Genomic DNA, 15000 nt, shown 5'->3' on the forward strand with positions numbered 1-15000 from the left:
CTTTAGAAGAGCATAAAATGCTTAGCCTGCTTCTGGAGTTTGTGTGGACTGACAAAAGACTGATGATAATGCTGTTGACTCGTGTTTATATTTATTTTTCTCTGTATGAGTGTGTGTGTATCGATCAGTGTGTGTATGTTTGTATTTGCATGTCTAAATGGGGGCATTTGCAACCAACCGCACGAGAGGTTCTTCCTTAAACTAGCCATGTACATACATTTGCATACGCATGCCTATGTGCAAATGTGCACAATTGCAAAATACACATGCACACACACCACACACACACACACACACACACATCCAGAAAAAAATAAATATCAACACACGTACATGCATTTGCATACGCATGCCTATGCACACACATGTGCACAATTGCAAACACACACACACACTTAGAATGTAAGTAATACATACAACCACAGGCAACCTGACACCAATACACACACAGACACACACACAGACAGACAGACAAACTCCTTTCACCCAGTTGACCAGTCTCTGACGTCTAACCTTCCCCCATCCACACATCCATCCATTCACCCTCCCCACCAACGCACACACACACACACACACACACACACACGCTAATCTCCTCTCATTGATGGCGATCACCTAGCGTGACTTCTGGCAGATAAAGCCGTGCCCTCACATCCTCTCCTCCGCCTCCATCCTCTTCCTCTCTCCCCGTCGATTTAGTCACTTCCGCACTGTCCAGCCGCTGGACACGAGAGGACCCCTGACAAAGGAGGGCCCTGTGACTCAAGGGTGCTTTGTCAGGATTAAAACGTTAACTGAAATGTGACAAGTCGGGGGAAAAGGCCGGGCCTTTGAAATGCAAAGAGCGCATGAAAGGGAGGTAATAACCATGATTATTATTTATTTACTTTTTGATGTGAATATAGTTTTTAAAAAAAAACGTTGAGGGAATAAATTCATTGCCCCCCCCCCGCCCCCCAATCTGGACGGCATGTCTGCAGCCTCCAGTGTGACTTTGTAGTGCCAGGGGTTTTGTTCCCCAGTATTGGGCGGCGTTTTCGAAAGAAAAGAAAAAAAAGCCGGAGAAATAATAGAACGGCTGTGATTAAGGTGGTTGGAGAATTAAATCACTGGGCTGTTGTATTTCCATTCATCATATTCAAGGAATGTAGTCATCCAGAAAAGACAGCGAGAGAGAGAAAGAAGAACGCTGAGAGAATGAAAGAACACAGGGGAACCAGATAAAATAATCGCCTCCCCTATTCTAAAGCTAGGACCAATTTCTTCCATTAATTACATGTGGGAGGGAATCACATCTGAGGACTTTTTTTTATTATTATTAACAAAAGAGAAGGTGTACTTTAAACCTGGCAGGAAATGAATTGCAAATACATTTTTTTTTTCTGTATTTGTACGGGACATTTGTCCAGTGCGTCTGCTCTTTACTGCGCTAACAAGTAGGTCCAAATGGTCGGGGGTTAGAGGTCTCACAATACGGGGCAGCTTCGTCCTGTAAACCAAGGTGCAGGTGTGGAGAATGGGCCCTATAAATCTTTAGGTGACAGACTGTGCAGGAAGTGGGAGCCACATGGCCTCCAGGATGTGCTGCGCCGGTGTGGCTCCTTTCTGTTCAAAGGTGTATTCATCCGGAGAACGCTGACTCGACTGAGCACGCATGCGTTTACCCAGAGGCGCCCCGCTTCACGCGCACACACGACTACGCACGCTCACATCCGGGAGATGTCGGCACGACCGCAAGGCTTGTGCTTGTTGGCCGCTGAGAAGCTCCGGCGAGGCTGCAGGGATTTTAAACGTCCTCCTCAAGGCCGCGCGGTATGTGAGCGTGAGAGCGGGTTAGGGCGAGCGCTGCGCGTTCACTAATCCCGACCATATTTCCCCTGTCAGTCTCGGGATTTGAGCTGGTAACCCTGCGGTTACAAGCATGCATCTCTAACGTCTGGTATTCTGCAACCTCCAGCTAACGTTTCACGATCCACGACACAATGGGCAAGGGTTTTTTTTTTGGATGGTTGGACTATTCGGTTGACTACATGCAGGTGTCCATTAGACCCCCGTCGTCGCCAGCGCGGCCACGTTTCAAGTAGTTAATCTGTCAGCCATCCAAAAGCCCCCCTGCTTGAAACCAGACCTGATTTTGGATGAAGCAATCGCGCGGTGTACACATATATAATGAATAATGAATGACTGAATACTGCATAAATACATTAATTTTTCCATCCGGGACGCATGAAAAAAAGAAGCCATCTTTTCAGTGCGTTGAAAATCAGAACTTGTCTTAATTTTCAGCCCGCCGAATACAGACGGCACTGCTGGGCAAAATGGTTTGCATTTCAATGACAAATCCATGCCGAGCTTCCACTCAGATATTTAAATCCAGAGTTGGAATTTCCAAGTGGAGAAAATTCTCCCCAGCAACCCCCCACCCAAACCCGCGCTGGCCTCCTTCTCTCCGTCTGATTGACACCCAGTCGTGTCGTCGGCGGTTTATTGTATGCCAGGGGTGCACGTTTTACTAGCTAACACATAATGGAAGGGGGCGCTGTTTACGTTTTGCCGGGGTAGTTGAAAGACTCCTCTTGCCAGTGGAAACCCGTGGCCCTGTGTTGTCTAATGGGATGCGGATCGGCTCACATTACTGGACAAAGACGACCGTCAGACAAAAGCGGTGTTGAGTGAAATTGGGAATTGGACCAAGAAATGGTTACCAAAAACATATTGAGGACAGAGATCGAAGCCACTGATAATATGTCACTTGTAATTTCTTGCCGAGCTGATGTCTCGGGGAAATACGGAGGGAACCCCGCGTTACTGGCGCAGAGTAGTTTTCCAAAATAGCTCCGTCAACCTGTTATGAGCCTCAGCTCCGTACGGCGGCCACATCCAACCTTCCCAAGCTATACACCATCGCCAACCTCTTCTCCTTGACTCACGCAGATGCTCTTTTACATAATGAAATTCTCCCGCGTTTTATTTATTTGTTTATTTTAATGCCAGCTAGCTTGTCCTCACATTTAAATCCGCACATTTACAATGGAAATTGTAATTGAGTCATGCGATACATATTTATTTGCATTTTTTTTCCAGGGCAACACGGGGGAGAGCCGCTGGAAGTGGGAGAAGACGCAGAGATGGTGGGAGAGGAAAAGGAAGGGTAGGAGTGAGCGAGAGACATAGAAAAGACTCATATGAGCGAGTTTAATGGGAGGGAAGGGAATCATTTAGTCTGCCATAAAGCTTTTGGCAAAGGCTCTGGTCTCCTTGTTTGTGTGTCGGCCACTGGCAGCCCCGTGCGTTGGCTTTGTCAGAGATAGATGACATCGTAATCCAGTTAGACATAACCACATTCTCATCACTGCTCCCCAAACCTGTGAAAACTCAGTTTTATGGTGTAAATTTGCTTTAAAACTTGGGTGGCAGTTTTTTTTTTGTTTTTTTTTTGCCGTGACAACAGCGCAGTTCAATAAATCTGGAAGTACTTAGAGCTGGAACGTAGCAATTTAAAAGTGGTGGTACGCTGCCTTCAAGTTTGAATAATGATACAGGTATGAAAAATGACTCCTGATTTCTTTATGGGTCTTTTGGAAGCTTGCGCTATGCCTATGTATCCCCCTTAAAAGGGATGGTTATTGTAAAAATGGGCCCCGAGTGGCCCACTGTGTCCTGATGGAAGATAATAAAATAACATAGGAGACTATAGCGATTGAGCGTTGAATGGTTGGTTTGCATAGATTTATATAGTTTGTCATCTACTGCTTTTCTGCAACATCCCTGTGAGCATAAACATTGTTCTTTCAATCTCATCTCATCGAATATGATCTGATCTGATCTGATCTCATATCTTCTCATCTCATCTTACTTTATTGCTCCAGTTGTATTACATATGAGGTCCAGCTGTACATGTATGTCATCGCTCTGTATTTACTATATGGTCCTATAGCTGTCCTGTGTAGCTCTATGAGTAGAGCATGGCAATAACACTGCAAAGGTTAAAGGTCAGATTCCCACTGGGCTACCCACGCTATAAAACATCTACACTCAGGGCGTCCGGGTAGTGTAGCGGTCTATTCCATTGCCTACCAACACGGGGATCGCCGGTTCGAATCCCTGTGTTACCTCCGGCTTGGTCAGGCGTCCTTACAGACACAATTGGCCGTGTCTGCAGGTGGGAAGCCAGATGTAGGTGTGTGTCCTGGTCACTGCACTAGCGCCTCGTCTGGGTGGTCAGCGCACCTGTTCGGGGGGGGGGGAAACTGGGGGGAATAGCGTGATCCTCCCATGCGCTATGCCCCCGTGGCAAAACTCCTCACTGTCTGGTGAAAAGAAACGGCTGGTGACTCCGCATGTATCAGAGGAGGGATGTGGTAGTCTGCAGCCCTCCCCAGATCAGCAGAAGGGGGGGGGGCAGCGACTGGGACCGTTCGGAAGAATTGGGCAATTGGCCAAGTACAATTGGGGAAAAAAAGGGGAAAAAAAGTCTACCCTCATAGAATTCTAAACTGCTATGTTGTATTATTGTGCTATGTAACACTTTTTAAGTCGTTAGTGTCTAAACATATATGTCAGTGAGACATCATCTCTAGTACATTTATCATATTCAGCGGTTAAAGACATTCTGAGAGACAGGAGACAAGCACAAAAAATACAAGTATGCAGCTCCTATACATTACATTGTTGTTCCACATTTAAGTGTCTGGCACAAAGATGACTTCTAGCTGAACAAGATCTACTCATTGATGAAAAAAAAACCAATACAATCATCCTCTCTGTCATGAATTGTGCTATATATCAACATGTATCGCAGCTGGCATACTGCATAAATATCCAAACTCTGCACTTGTCAGCAGCCCACTATGCTGTAAAGCTCAGTGACATCTTTATGCTCTCAGATGCTTGTTTCTGCCATCGAGATCCTTCTCTTGAAGATTAAGATCAGTTAGCTTTAGACGCTACGTCACTGCCTGCACATCTCACACCACGTACATACACACCAGAAAATCGGCAGGCAGAAAGCTCACCTCATCTCCCGCGGCCTGTCAAACCGACAAACACATCCCACCATTCAAAGCTTTCTCCCGTGTGCCACGGTAACCTGTCCCGCTATAGTGAAAAAGGAACACAGCTCCGCTACGTCTGTTCCCATATCCTTGTTCATCCATTATCTACCAATCTGGATAGGCTCTCATCCATCAGGGAGTCTGCAATTATGGCTGAGGATTCAATTTGCCATTTGTCCCCTTGCTCAAAACTGGGTGCTTTGTATTGCCAATGAAGCAGGGGATGAAACATGTCTGATTCTGACCACAAGCAGATAATTGTAACTTATTTGAAGATGCCTGTTGCCAAAAGACAAGGCAGCCTCAGCCTTTTTAAGCTGTCAGATTTGGTAGAGCAGAGTCCTCTCTGGGGTAAAAGTGATTTTATCAAACAGGTAGGCCGATTTATGTAAAGGAGGCTGATCTGGCCTTTAAATGAGCACCGACACATTGTCCTAACAGATGAGAGCTTGGGCTGCTTAATCGATATTGATCAGGGCTTCAAGGCTGAGTTGTGTGGGATTGGTGTTGTGGGTTGGGCTGTTGGCGGATGGAGAGCTTCTTTAGTAAGAGGATGTGGGGTTGCCTGACACTGTCTTGGATGATCCCAGATTCACTCCATAGACTTTGCACTCCCTCCTTACCATTTTTATAGCCCAATACCTTTAATTTAGCTTTGCTATATTGCATGTATTAACTGTATATACTCTATACTACCTCGCTCTGTGTGTAATCCCTGGTTGCGCATAGTAATTCTGTTACTCTGGTCTACTCTGCATTCGACATCGATTTTTTTTTCTCTAATACTCTCCAATACTTTCCCCATGGGGAAATTCTTTTTCTGCATTTAACCCCTCCTAGCTGTGTAGCTATAGGAGCAGTGGGCAGCCGCCTTGCAGCGCCCAGGGACCAACTCCAGTTCTTTTCCCATTGCCTCAGTAAAGGGCACCGACACGAGTATTAACCCTAACATGCATGTTTTTTTATGGTGGGGGAAACTGGAGCATCCAGAGAAAACCCACCACAGACACAGGGAGAACATGCAAACTCCCCACAGAAGATGACCTGGGATGACCCCCAAGGTTGGAAAACCTTAGGGTTCGAACCCAGGACTTTTTTGCTGTGAGGTGACAACGCTAACCACTGGGCCACCATGCTGCTCTAGCTATTGCACGTTGGTCCATCCTAGAAGAGGGATCCCCCCTCTATTTCTTTTCCTGAGGTTTTTCCCACTTTTTTTCGTGTTCCCTGTTTGAATAGAGGGTCTAAGGATAGAGAGTGTCGTATGTTCCGCTGATTGTAAAGCCCTTGGGACTAATTTGTGATTTGGGTCTATACAAATAACCTTGATTTGACTTGAGGTGGACAGGACTGCATCTGCAATGAGGTGCATGAAAGACAGCGGGACACCAAAAACCACCAAATGCTGTGTCTTCGTAACTGAGTACAGATGAGGCTGGCGTTTCCACTCTGTAGACAGACAGATTTTATATAAAACTTTGCTCCACCTGTATAGTTAATATTCAAAATTCATGCTTAATGTTGTAACTTCTCTTATGTACACTATTGTAGTGTTACTATTCGTGGGTTACTAACTTAATCACTAATATATATAAGTACACGGAGACGAGGATGCGGCAAGTCTGATCTTTACTGACCGAGAAATCCCACTACTACAGGCTCGACCAATGTATTACAGAACTCAGTAGTGGTGACAGTCCAACACAATTGAGCACCGAGTGCTCGATCCAATACACCACATCCCTCTTTTCCAACTGAGATGTGGCCTACTCATCAGTTGCTTCAACAGTAGACCCTTTACCGAACCATTAACACTATGGCATCAACACTGAACAAGTCTTTTCTACTTGCATACTTCAATGATTAATAAAGCATGTTTTTTTTTAATGACAGATGACTCTCATTAAACAACATAAACCATTTCCTTTTCACATTCTGGTGGTTAGCATGTAAACATTTTGAACATTCAGCAATCTTGCAACATTTCAGGTTAAACACACCTTGTACTCTTTGTTTCACCTTCTTTTTTTTCTTTTTTTTTCTTAATAAACACTTGAATGATCACACAAAAGAACCCTGAGGTTAGTCATTGTATCTGGCAGGGCGCCTAACTGCTCTGCCGCACTTTGTGTAGCATGTGGGTGTACTGCCTGTAGTCACCGGAGGAGGGTCGTGTGGTGGCAGGTCATGTGGTGGTGAGTCGACTGGCACAGGCGCTTGTGAGGGTGAGGGTTGTACCTCTGGGTCAAAATGTTCCTCACTGTCCGTGTCTCTGAATAGGCTCGGATGTATCTTCCTCAGATGTCGCCTGTTCCTTCTTTGCATCCTCCCAGCCGGTGTCTGCACAGTGTAGGACCGTGGTTCATTTCGCTGTCGGATGACAACGGCAGGCTCCCAGCCGCGCCGCGTTTGCATGTGTACGGTGTCTCCTGGGGTCAACACTGGCAAGGGCTTTGCACGCTGGTCGTAACGTTGTTTTTGGCGGAACTGCAGGTTCTGGATCTTGCTGTGAATGTGCTGTGGGACTGATTGTGTCAGCACAGCACTGGAGCACGGAAGTGTGCTTCGTAGAACTCTCCCCATCAACATTTGTGCTGGTGATACGTCCAGTCCTGTCACACTACTACAGGCTTGACCAGTGTATTACAGAACTCAGTAGTGGTGACAGTCCAACACAATCGAGCACCGAGTACTCGATCCAATACACCACACTTAAGGCGTCCAGGTAGCGTAGCAGTCTATTCCGTTGCCTACCAACATGGGGCTCACCAGTTTGAATCCCTGTGTTGCTGCCGGCTTGGTCGGGCGTCCCTACAGACACAATTGGCCATGTCTGCGGGTGGGATGCTGGATGGTGGGAATGTGTCCTGGTCGCTGCACTAGCGCCTCCTCTGGTCGGTCGGGGCGCCTGTTTGGGGGAGAGGGGGAACTAGGGGGAATAGCGTGATCCTCCCACACGCTACGTCCCCCTGGCGAAACTCCTCACTCTCAGGTGAAAAGAAGCGGCTGGTGACTCCACATGTATGGAGGAGACGTGGTAGTCTGCAGCCCTCCCCGGATCAGCAGAGGGGTTGGAGCAGTGACTGGGATGGCTCGGAAGACTGGGGTAACTGGCAGGATACGATTGGGGGGAAAAAGGGGGGGTAAAAAATACCTAAAAAAAGGAAACGTATCAACTTCTTTTTTTGACTACGCACAGGTACAACTAATTTTTAGGTGATCAACTCAGTAAGGCTGTTGTTCCTGTGGCTGGCATAGTAATACTGTCAGCTTTACTGAACTTCAGCTGTACAGCTACCCTGTAAGAGATTCTGCTATTTTTGGTGTCTGTTTTTTAAAAGCATCGTCAGACCAAGTTAACTTTTTTTTCCTTACTATAAATAGATGGAGAGGAGACAAACTGAGTCTGAGGAGCTTTTCTATGGAGCGTCAAGCACGAGACTAGAACATCATTTGAATAAGATAACTAAGGCCAAGGTGAGGCGAGGCCACATCAACACACCTACATTGAGTTGGATTTGTCTTAAAATTACCCCCACCCCCCACCCCCACCCGTTACACAGTACACTCAGGCTGGTGCGAGAAGAACAAATTCAATCAGGAAAGCGAGCATCGGGGTGGAAGGGGGGAACTATTCTGAGGGTATGAAAATTCAATTTGTTTTTCTCATTCCGGGGATGGGGAGCCTGAGCGCCACTCCTGTCCCCTTGCCCCTCCTAGCGAGTGCCTTTCAATTTGCCAGATTAGCACCACCACAGCACCTCTGGCATATTCAAGAGACCAACAACCCCCCACCCACCCACCTCCAACCTCACCAACTCCACCACCGCCCCCTCCTTTCCTCCTGCGCTCCGACTGCTCCCCGTCTCCCCAATCTTATTAAACTAATTAACTCTTTCTGCCTCCACCAATTTCACTCCATCTCATTTAGTTGGCTCTGTCATCCCCGACCCCTACTTTAATCAGGTTTAAGGTAAACTAAATGGCGTTCTACCACCCAGAACCCTTTACTTTTTGGATGCCATGCGCATGTTGGGAGATGGTGATAAAGCTCCCCAATATGAATGTGTTTAAACAAGTTCACCGTGAGATGAGAAAGAATTGTTTCTATGGGACAAAAAAAAAAAAATGCGAGATCCTGTTTCCATGACGAGGTAGCCTTAGCTGAGCTTCAGGTACCCTCATATAAGACATTTAGATGTGTTTATCACAAAACTTTGAAGACAAATGAACTTTAGTGAATCCAAATAACTAATTCAAGATTTGGAGCACTAACATTTTCCTGAAAGAGGTATCCACCATTTGGGAAGATAGACACCCATCCACCCATCCCCCCCACCACGCACGCACGCACGCACGCACGCACACACACACCTAGGGACAATTTAGTATGGCTGATTCACCTGACCTACATGTCTTTGAACTGTGGGAGGAAACCAGAGCACGTGGAGGAAACCCACACAGACACTGGGAGAACATGCAAACTCCACACACAGGATGACCAGGGATGACCCCCAAGGTTGGACTACCCTGGGACTCGAACCCAGGACCTTCTTGCCGAGAGGAGACCGTGCTAACCACTGCACCACTATTCCGCCAAGATAGACACCCACTTTGGTAAATTAACATTAACATTAGCATTTAAGATCAAAATAAAGTGTGAAACCTAATGAATGATGCAACAATGTCCTTAGTTAAGCAATTAAAACACTTCAAAACAGTTTAAAAGATTCATTTTTTTCAAAGATTTTATTCAGTAGATAAAGCAAAATAACAAGAAAATATATTTTTCCAAAATGGTTACATAAATACGAAGTCCTCAAATAACGATTATTTAGAAGAAATGATGTTGGAAAAGAATATTTATAAGGAGATGTGGTCAAAGCTGAAGGGAAAAAAATCACTGTTGGTTTTGCATAGAGGCTTTTATTTTTTACACAGACAGATTATCATATCTCAACACCAACGCATTGCTACTGGAAAGTTCCCCCAGTGCAGTCACAACAAGAGGGGAGCAGGCCCCTCCTCGAGCCTGACCTCAACACGTCTATCGATCACGCCACATACCAGGCATTGCTAGGTGACATAGGAAACAAACATAAGCCGTCTGTCTTTAATCTTCTCACCTTGCACTGTTTATCCCAATACATAAACACACGGGGAAGGAAGGCGACTTGTTCCGTCACCACAGCACACCCACTGGATGCAGGGAAGGATGTGTCCTTTCCTGTTCTGGGGTGGAGCAGACACACATGCGGCGTGGCAAGTGTCATTTCATAACAATGTTTGTCAAAGAAATCCATCTTTCCCCTCCACAGAATAACAATAGCGGTGGTAGGATTATTAAGGTAAGGCCATGGTTTACCCACATTGCCAAACAGGTATTAACAGCTTCCTGCTCATACCTTCTCTCAGTAATTGGTTACATATTTTGGGTGGAGGTGGCTCAAGGTTAGGAAAGTGAGTGTGGGAAGGGATGGCTGCTAGTTTGAGTTTGAGTCCCAGGGATAATGCTGCTGAGGAAAAGTGAATGGTTAATCTTCCCTTCTCTCTTTGGTACCATCTAGGTGTTCTCGCACAAAGTGTTGAACCCACAAATGCTGCAGAGCAATTTCCCAGTGGTTTACCACAGTTGTACTGAGCTATTCCCAGATGGAAAGGTGTGTTCCTGAATAAATATTAAAGCAGGGAATTGCTGAAAAAAGGGAATATGCGGTCAGCAAATCTTCCTTGGTTAAAAACAAACAAAACAAAACACTAAAGCAAATGAAACGTAAAATTGGAATAGTCCTCTACGGTGACAGTGGAAAATCTCTCGTCACATCTCGGGCCATTCTGAATGGACACCCCAGTGAACAGCATGGTGAGAAATGAAAACGCTTTGCGGCTTTGTGAGAGGGGCAGACAGCTGTTTGCTGGGAAGCACCTCCTTTTGGTCAATTGCAGCATAAACCTGGCTTTGAAAGTCGGTGTTAAAAAAATATTAAGCTTCACAAATGGCCGATAAACAAGGTGTCCAAATGTTTTCCACAGCATTAGTCGCACATTGCCAGTATGCGGGGCCGTAGCCAGGGCAGAGTTTTAACTGAGGTCCAGAAGCATGAGTAGAGCAGGTTTATTTTATAGCTGTATGATTGTACTTTTTTTTTTGTTTTTCCCCAGGGAAATTTGAGTTTCAGATATTTAATTTCCTGCATTCTGGTGCAATTTTAATGCATGTGAATCGCAATGTAACCTACGAACAGCAAATCAACTTTTAGGACAAATAGTTGAAAATATTCTGGAAAAAAAAAGTCAATCTTCAATATTTTCTAAAACAGATAAGTAAATAAAATAAGTAACTACAACGTAATCTGAGTGCCTGTGATTATTCATCTACATCTTTATCATTATTTTCGTCACACACATCACTTGAGGCAAGTGTTCTGATTAATTAGATTGTTAGCCTAATTATAGACAAAGGTATAGTGATAACTGAATAGTTAGGAAATATAGGAAAAGTCAGATGAGTGAAAGAGTATGTACTGAGTTGGATGGCCCATACAGACCGGTTCAACAGATATGAGCATCGTAAATATGTAATGTTAATATTTACCTAGGGTGACCATATTTGGGTTATTAAAAAATAGGACACATAGACACTAAAATATAACTCACTGCTGGTAGGCTGTCGTTCTTTTCCTTCCGACCATCAGATGTGACAGAAACACTGTTGGTTATCACTGAGGAATACATTCTGATTGGCTGAAATAAGTCTTATTCAGCGGATCCATATGACCATAGGTCCTACAAAGGAATTTGTTCAGATTTGTTTACTGTTCTGCCTAGGCTGTGCTAACATTAGCCTAATTGATGCCTCAGCAGGGGGATTTATAACAATGTCAAAACACTTTCATTCCCAAAATAAAATCATGTTCATTCACACACATATAATGCAAAACGTCAGCCTGCGAGAGAAGAGATTACCAAGGCCAGACCTCAGCGACCTCATAGCTGGCCATGGGGGGGCATATGAATGCTCACGTTTGAAAACAGTTTTACGTTCAAAGAGGCCACTCTCCTGACCATTTTGTCTGTGTTTTCAACACCTAGCCTGACAACAACTCCCTTCCTCCAACTAAACCAACAGAGCACCTTCAAAACACCGCACCCAGGCCATAGATGCCTTTGACTAATCATCCATCCATCTCTATTGCCATCCATCCTGCAGTCCAGTCCATTCTGCCTTTTCTTCTTTCTTTTTTACAACCCAATCCTTGTTTTAACCCCCTTGAGGGGTTAAAACAAGGAGTGTGTTAGTAAGAGAGAGAGTTGGAGATTAGGAAGGGAGGTAAAGACGGAAGGAAGAACCTGTGTCAATGGGTGCCACGGATGCAGTTGAAAGAAGCCTCATTGTCAATAGGGTGTGAAATTCCTGCCTGCTTGGGACCTCCGTCTGGTAAATAGTTGGGAGAATGAGGAGAAGGTGGTTAGATGTGTCATCCTGTCTACCCACACTGGTCTTATGGGGCTTCCCAACATGCTCAGGGAGAGAGGAGGGTTTATCTGAGGGCACCCAACCATTCTCCCAGCCAAATAGAGAGGCTGCCATTAGGGCCAACACAGCGCTAGGCTAACAGAGCGCTAAGCTAACAGGCTGTGTGTGGCCCCGCCAGTGAGGGAAATGGGTGAGCGAGGACGCATCACTGTGTGACTTCCCCACAGAGAATAGGCAGGCGACAAAGGAAGATTATACATCACATAATACTTCCAAGTTAATTTGGGGTACAAACACATTCGTTTGTTTGACATATCATTTTTTTTCTAAGTGTCTGTGATGTGAGAAAACAAATCCTTTGATGCAAAAAGTAGAGAGGTGAATGGACTCAGCTGTCAACTTTAATGTACGGCTGTGTCTACAGTATTGCTGCAATGCATTCTGGGTATTGCACATTGTAACAAGAAATAACAAAATACCAACTACCCAAGTACCAACAACCAAGTTATTTTACACAGGTGGCATACAGCAGTTGATTATTTCTCATGGTTATGTATTTTTCTTTTTTAAGACTGGTTAGCTTTGCTAGTTAGATTGGATGCTAATATATCACAGAGCCCTCTGAGTGATGTACTCTGGCAAACTTTGGATATGTTCCTCAGGATCCAAAATGACCTGGTTCTAGCCCTTGTTCCTGATGATATCAACCTTTAATGGACTGGGGTTACATCGCTCTGAGTCACCCAACCTCGAACTCTGTGACACATTTCTCCGATAACAGCCCATTAATTAGTTTAGCATATTACATCGTTCAGAGGTGGGGCAGGTCCTTGCCTGGAGCTGGCCACCTCGTCTCAGGCGGATAGACACATGCAAATCTGTTTGTTTCATCAAGTGTGAATTCAATTTGCAAGGTTCTTTCCAATCTAGAGCACCTTTGCCCCCAGCGCATAGGAGGAGACCGCCAAGTTCCAATTTTGTTAAAAGTTTTGATGAAATAAAGAAAAGGACGAAAGTGTGGTGGAGGGAACAGCTAGAGAGAGAGAAGGAGGAAGACAATGTCAGAGAGAATAAAAGAGGGAGGTGGCTTGGTGTTGGGAAGGGAGGGAGATTCAAGGTCTTCCAACCTTGAGTAGTCAGTTTGAAATGTTGCCATCTTTTTCCCCCATCAGCACCCATGGGAAACCCCCGAACGTTCGCTCAAAGCAGCGAAAACAAAAATGACAATCAATGACGGATAGCAGCCGTCTGGGGGTGTGAGGAGATGCTCCGCTATCGCTGAGATGCGAAAGAAAAGATCGACGTTATCAGTATTTCTGTTCTTTGCCTGCTTGCCATTTGTTGTCAGTTTTGTCCGGCTGTTTCTCACGCCTGCCTGACAAGTGTGTTCTGTCTCCCCAGTGGACCCAGGCAGTCCAGAAGCTGGGGATTTGCTTAAAACACAGTGTGCCGCTTTCTAGTTCTATGTTGAGGAGGAGAAGGAGGAGAAGGAGGAGGCGAGGGGTCGGTATCACAGTCCCTCATGACAAGCAAGAGAAAAGGACAAGCGGGCCCGGGGATATGTATGCCTAACTACATATATGCATCCAGATATGATGCATACATATTCCCTGAAGGCAACACAATGAATGCACCACATCTGCTTGCACATACCTGTGTGCACACAATCACAAGTACAAGTAAAAATGTACAATAGTCCAGGGCGGCACGGTGGCGCAATGGTTAGCGCGGTTGCCTCACAGCAAAAAGGTCCTCGGTTCGAGCCCTGGGGTAGTCCAACCTTGGTGGGTCGTCCTGTGTGTGGCGTTTTCATGTTCTCCCCGTGTCTGCGTGGGTTTCCTCTGGGTGCTCTGGTTTTCTCCCACAGTCCGAAGACATGTAGGTCAGGTGAATCGGCCATACTAAATTGTCCCTAGGTATGAATGTGTGTGTGTGTGTGTGTGGGGGGGGGGGGGCCCTGAGATGGCCTGGCAGCCTGTCCAGGGTGTCTCCCCGCCTGCCGCTCAATGACTGCTGGGATAGGCACCAGCATCCCCGCGACCCTGAGAGCAGGATAAGCGGTTCAGATAATGGATGGATGGACAATAGTCGGGTGTGGGAAGATGGCGACGTGAACTCACGTTTGTGGCCCAGTGCCCATGATGACCCAGTGCCGTCCATGCAGTGTCTTTGTCTGCATCTGCATCTGGGTTTGCGTCTCCATCTGATGGCTGGGAGAGCTGGCGCTGGATCAGCTGGGGGCACTTGGTCTGCTGCGTCCGGTGGGCCCAGGGCCACGGCCCTGCCCGGAGCTGCACCCGAAGAGGAAAAACTGAAAAACTAAGGGTGGTCTGACAGGACGCAGAAGTGGGACAGGCTAAGCTAACTGCTAGCCCATGCAGACCGGCAGTTCTGACAGTCATCCTGGGTGGCGTTAGCTCTCTTGGACAGTTGGCCCTGTGATGGTCTGGCGACCTGTCCAGGGAGTCT

Source organism: Lampris incognitus, chromosome 3 (genome assembly GCF_029633865.1).
Source record: "Lampris incognitus isolate fLamInc1 chromosome 3, fLamInc1.hap2, whole genome shotgun sequence".
In the NCBI taxonomy this organism is placed as follows: domain Eukaryota; kingdom Metazoa; phylum Chordata; class Actinopteri; order Lampriformes; family Lampridae; genus Lampris; species Lampris incognitus.